Source organism: Echinops telfairi, unplaced genomic scaffold (assembly GCF_000313985.2).
Source record: "Echinops telfairi isolate 266 unplaced genomic scaffold, ASM31398v2 ScPeMD7_5868;HRSCAF=6743_0, whole genome shotgun sequence".
NCBI lineage: Eukaryota > Metazoa > Chordata > Mammalia > Afrosoricida > Tenrecidae > Echinops > Echinops telfairi.
In genome coordinates, this window is record NW_022109767.1 from 703,925 (window position 1) to 710,536 (window position 6,612).

The following is a 6,612-nucleotide window of genomic DNA, read 5'->3' on the forward strand; positions in this document are numbered from 1 at the left end:
ACACGTGGTGACCTGAGATGAGAGAGAGAGAGAGAGAGAGACCCCACAGCATGGTACAGCGGAAGACAGAAGAGCTTGATTTAAAAAAAAACAAAAAACAAACAAACCAATAAACTAAAGAAGAAAAAAAACCCAAAACAAAAAAAGAAAAGAGGGCCATAGTCTCCAAGTTCCAGCCTTTTGGGGCCCGCGGCTGGGAGGCGAGGTCAACGGTACTGGTTGACCCCACCTGGCCTAGATGGGGCCAATCCAGGTGTACTGCCCACCTAGGTGTACCCCAACCCCCACAATTGGCACCTGCCTAGTAGACATCTCCGGTCCCTAGTCTGCTGTCTAACATATTCTTCCATCTTTTCTGGGATGTTCCCAGCATAATTCATTACCATATTTTGTTCATAGAATCTTTCAATATTACAACTCAAGGCTTGGCTTTTTTCTTGAGTTCTTTCAGGTAAAGATTTGCTGAGGGCGGCCTACCCTGTCCTACAGGGTCACTCTGAGGGGGCTTAGACTCTGTGGCAGTGAGTTTGGTTTGGTTTGAGGCTGCCTGACCCCTTTATGCATCTCAAGGGCTACCTCCCATTGTTTGCATCTCAAAAGGCTCTGGAGGCCAGGGGGTTCATTAGCATGTGAAGACTATCTCCCAGTCTCTGGTTTGGGCCCAAATTGGCAGATGTGTTTATTGAAGTCCATAGCTGCTCAGTATTACATTGCTTATGATTTCTGATTTGGAGAGTGGACTTCCGGTGAATTCTCCTTTGGTCCTGCACTATCTAAGAAGATTAAGTAGACACTAAGATTAAAATCCTTGCTGTCCTACCTGCCCATGTGAATGTGAGAGAGGAATTTTCAGGAATTCACCAAAAACACACCCGGGAAGCCCTTAGGAGAGAGACTGCCCCTCCGTGGGCTAGCTGGGAGGGGTGGGGGCAATTTCTTTTCCAAGGGACTCTGTCTGAGGCCACAAGCCTATGGGAGCTAAAGGAAGCCCTTGAAATGTCCACCTGAATTTTGAGAACACCTCAAAAACAAATTTGACACTGCACACTAGTGACAGAACACCTGATGGGCTGGGGGAGGAAATAAAAAGCATCCTACACGAGGAAAGCAAAGCGTCTTAAAAAGACAGGAAATAAAGAAAAGATCTCAGTGGATGTCAGGAGAGACTCTGGAACTTGCTCTGGTTGGTAGCTGCGGCACATGGAAGAAGCAATGAAATCAAAGAGCTGAACTGAAATTTTCAAAAAGCATCTCTAGAGACAACGTAAAACATTATGATACAATGTGCAAAGACCCGGAGTTAGAAAACAAAAAGGGGAAAACAAACAAACAACAAAAAGGAAGGCCATGCTCAGGCACCCATCCAGGGGTCCTCAAACTTTTTAAACAGGGGGCCAGTTCACTGTCCCTCAGACCCGTTGGAGGCTGGACTATAGTTAAAACAACAACAACAACAATGAACAAATTCCCATGCACACTGCACATATCTTATTTTGAAGTTAAAAAACAAATGGGGCAAAAACACCCAGCGGGCCGGATAAATGTCCTCAGTGGGCCGCATGTGGCCCTCGGGCCGTAGTTTGAGGACACCTGCAAGTGTAGACACTTATAGGAGAAACCCAGAACTGAGCATGCTCAGACACAAGCCTGCAGACCCAGGAAAATCCAATACCTTGGGCACACCCATCTTAGGTCCCAGCAAGTGACATCACGCAGGTGGGCCTAACTCAATCAAAAAGGTCTACAAATACCTTCAAGGACGCCTCCCCCAGCCAGGGGCCAGCTAGAATCAAGGCAGAGAGCCGCGCCTGCATGCTCTTTTGCTCACTTGCTCTTCTGGTTTCTTGACTTCTTGGTCCCTGAGATTCCCTAGACCGCCTGTGTGGGTGTTCTTTTCCACATGGTTTTCCATGCCCAGCTGCTTCTGCGTGGCCCGGTACACTTTCCAGCAATAGCGTGTCCCCTTTTGAGAGTGTAAGACCTGAAACTTTTCCGTTCTTTCATGAAAACTCACTTGGATTAAGAAACGTGCTTCAGCATGAATTCTTTCATCATGTGAAGCAAAGAACCGAGGTACAATCTGTAAGGTAGTTGAGGGGCGCCATAGGCCAAATCAGTCGAATTAGAACAAACAGGCTTTATTAGGGAGAAAAAACCCAGCCTGGGCAAAGTCCCACAGTCCACAATGTCCGGGCTGGGGGAGTCGCACTGCAGGCTACAGGGGTGATGCTTATATGGACAGGTATGTCCGGGTTCCTGGAATGTAAGGTCCTGGTTCCGGGTGTATTCATGCCGGGTGCAGAGCGGTGGGCGAGAACAAAGCGGGCCATTAGCCAGCTCTGGTCAGCTCCCCGTGTGTGTGTGAGACTCAAGGTCACTTGCTGCTAGAAGCCAGCCTGGTATTGTTCCGGCCATACACAACCCACTCCAGAAACGGAAGTTTCTGGACCCCTTACAGCCAGCAATACCATCATCGATTAGGACTCATAGAGACCCTACAGGCCAAAGTAGAACAGCTAAGTGAGTTTTCAAGACTAAATCTTTATTGCAGGAGTAGAAAACTATCTAAATCTCAGTAAACAGATAGCAGGTCAAAGAAATCTTACAGATGTTCTTACTTCTCTCATACCCCCATCTAGTCTGCAAATCCTTTAACAAAGTGATTCTCAACCTGTGGGTCTCGACCCCTTTGGGGGTCAAACAATGCTTTCACAAGGGTTGCCCAATTCATTACAGTAGCAAAATTACAGTTATGAAGTACCAATGAAAATAATTTTATGGTTGGCGGTTCACCACAACATGAGGAACTGTATTAAAAGGTCACGGCATTAGGAAGGTTGAGAGTCACTGCTGTAACACATAGCTATATTCAGCTACTTCTCACCACTCCCACATACACTACCCTGGGTTCATTACCAGTATTTGTTGCCTGTGTATTCCTGTAGCATTGCAAACACTCTTCCTTCTTTCTGGAAGAGAGAGAGAGAGAGAGTCAAGTCCACATTCACACATTTCCACGCGAGAAGAATCCTCTTGTTACATAGTCCTCACATTAATAAATAGATATAAAGACATGAAAATTCCAGCCCATTTTGAACGAGCTTCTTGTGGAAGGCCATGAAGGCTCAGCCTTGAAACGGCTGAGAAGTCTCACGACCCAGGTGTCAGTATCTGCTGTTTGCTTCTGCGGCTTGACCTTGAGACTAAGAAAAAGAACAAGGACGGATGCGAGTTCTGGGAAATCAGGATGGTTCATTTTCTCAAGGATGCTTGCTTTGGAAAAACATAGAGTTGTTGGTTTGTATCCAATGTGCTTGCTTAACAATGAGAAAAATATAACCCCCGGTTGTTTCTGCATGTATAAAAGGAAGATGTAGAATAAACAACGCGGGGGTTCAGTATTCCTCCTTGCCCTCCCCATACGTTCTGTCTCTCTTTTTTTCCTTCATCCTCACTCCCCCTTTCAGGACTGTTCGACTCGTGGGCAGGCTCTGACAGCTTCTATTATTTGCCAGATGGGAATTAAAGAGTGAGGGAAGGAAAGCTACATACCAGCTCACAGGGTTGCTGATTTACTGATCAAGAAAAGTCCAAGCCCTATCACAAATGAGGCAAGAGAGCTAGTGCTCACAGGACCGGGCTTCTAAGAAAATGAAGCAAGTTCCTGAAGTGTAGACTTTCGTCATTTTCTTCAAACGGGGTCACCGAGGTTCCCAAACAAGCCTGGAAGAAATGACCTAAAATAAAGAGAACTTGTAAAGCCATATCTTGTTATGGGCCAAGTGGTCTATCGAATACCATAACTCCTGTAAATAGCTTGTAGAAAGGTTTTATCGAAACACAGATTTGTTTGTTTATTGTTTTGTGGAAAGATTCTGCTCTTAAATGTAAAAAAAACCATTTATTCACTTAATATATAATACTCTCAAAAATATATGTGGACACTGAGGCACACTTCAGTTTTCAAAATAACATCCTATCTCGTGCAGCAGATTTACTTTATACAACTCATCTGTTGACCTCTTGGCTGCTGCTTCCATGAGCATTGATTGGAGCTCCAAGCTAGACAAAATGATCAACAACTTCAACCTTTTCTCCATCTATCATGGTGTTGCCTATTGGCTCAATTGTGAGGATTTTGGTTTTCTTTACACAGAATTGTAATGCATCACGAAGCCTGCAATCCTTGATTTTCATCAAGGGTTTAATTTTGAGGAGCCTGTTACTTATTGTGCCTGACTCAAGCCATGGTATTTTCCGTTGCCTCATATGCATGTGAAAAGTGGACATTGAATAAAGAAGGCTAAGGAAGAATTGCTGCATTTGAATTGGGGTGCTGGGGAAAAACATTGAATGTATGAAGGACGCGAAAAGGACCAACCGATCTGTTTGGGAAGAAGTACGGCCAGGGTGCTCCTTCAGAGCCAAGGATGGCTGGGGAGACTTTGTCTTACGCACTGTGGCAAGTCAATAGGGCGGGACTTGGATACCCACCCCCAGCCCCTCCCGAGGAAGATGAGGAGGACCTGGCATTGCTCTGTGGAACAGAACATCACCATTTGGCTTCTTTTCACTCCCAGAAGGCCAGTCCCTGGAGAAGGACAACATGTTTGGTAAAGGGCAGGAGCAGTGAAGGCGGGGAAGGCCCTCAAGGAGATGATCTGATGGATTAATACAGTGGCTGCAACACTGGGCTCAAGGATAGGAACGATTGTGCGGATGGTGCCGATTGGACGGTGTCTTATTCTTTGGTGCACAGGGTTGCTATGGGTCGGAACTGATTTAATGGGCACCTAACAGGAACAACAGCACACTGAGAAACCCCACGAAAAGCCTTTTCTTGAAAACAGAGAGGGACATACTGTGACACGTGCACTAATGTCGCATGGAACGATCAAAGAAAGCCAAAATGGCTACCCCTCTGGGCCCTTGCTGATAGACAGGCCGGGCAGGAGACAATCTTGAGACTCGCTTCCAGACCTGCCCCCGGTGGTTTCCATGGCAACCGTCCTGGTGGCCATGCCAAGTACAGTACTCAAAACTCACTGCCCTATAGTCAATGCCAACTCATATGAACGCTCTAGGGAAGGATGTAAACTCCATCTGTGGGCTTCCAAGACTGAACTCTTTATGCAAGTAAAAAGCTCACGGTGGTTTTGAACTACTGATATTGTGGTTAGCAGCCTACCATAACCCACTCTCCCACTCACAGTCTGGAAATAATGAGTGTGGGTGAGCATTAACAGAGAAGAAACCTTAAGAAAGCTCATTTTAAAATATGCTGTGTCTGGAGGGAAGGTGGGGTAGAAAAGGGGAACTGATTACAAGGATCTACATATAACCCCTCCCTGGGGAACAGACAACAGAAAAGTGGGTGAAGCGAGCTATCGGTCAGTGTAAGATATGATGAAATAATAATTTATAAATTATCAAGGGTTCATGAGGGAGGAGGAGAAGGGAGGGAGGGGGGAAATGAGGAGCTGATGTCAAGAGCTCAAGTAGAAAGCAAATATTTTGAGAATGATAATGGCAACAAATGTACAAAGGTCCTTGACACAATGGATGGATGGATGGATTGTGATAAGAGTTGTACGAGCCCCGAATAAAATGATTTAATAAAAAATAAAAAAGAAAAAATATGCTGTATCAGTCTGGGTAGACTAGAGAAACAAATTCATACATATTCATATGTGTATAGAAAAGAGCTTTATATAAACAGTAATTGTACATTAAGAAAACATCCCAGCCCAGATCAAGTCCATAAGGCCAATATTAGCCCATATGTCCAGTACCAGTTCATAATTTCCTCTTCAGACTCACCCAACACATGCAATGATGCTGAGTGCAGGAAGATCACAGGCCAGTGGGTGGTCTTGTGGATCCAGTGGTGATGAAAGCATCTTAGCACTGGCTTGGGTGTCCAGTGGCTGCTCCAGCTTCAAGCCTCTGGCTGCCATGAACATAGCTCCATGTGGCTTGTCAACAGGAATGTCTTTCAGGGAGTGAGGATGTATCTGCCTCCAGCAAGCTATTTAATCTCCTTAGCGACTCCAAATGAGGTCATCAAGCTGCGATCTGATTGACAGGCTAAACTCCACCCCTTCAAAAGTTGACAAAAGATGATCGAACTGCCACATTTGCCCCAATGTAAAACGTATGCAATGGTTTATGATAGGGACGGAACAGGGACTCCTGCCTTAGATGGACCTGAGATCAGGCCTGGTAATCAGGCCTTGAAACCAGGCTGGGTCATGTTGACAGAGTTTTGGCCTAAGATAAATTAGAAATATGTACCCGGACATGGAGCTGCATGCAAGATAAACATGAAAGGAAATATGAAGGAGATCCAAGGACAGAGTGAGGGAACTAATCAGAAAATTGCTCAATCATGTGCTGAGCTGCGACCCCCCTCTTCTGATTGTGCTGAGCTGCGACCCCCCTCTTTTGATTTAAAAACAAGAACCATTCCCCTAGACTGCGCCCTCCTTCTTAAGGAAGAGCCTGCGGGGACCCTGCCCTTAAATAAACCTGCCCTTCTCATCTGCAGGGGGGACCTGCTTCCTATCTGTGTAGCTCTTTTGTGCCATGTGCGTGTGTGTGTGTGTGTGTGTG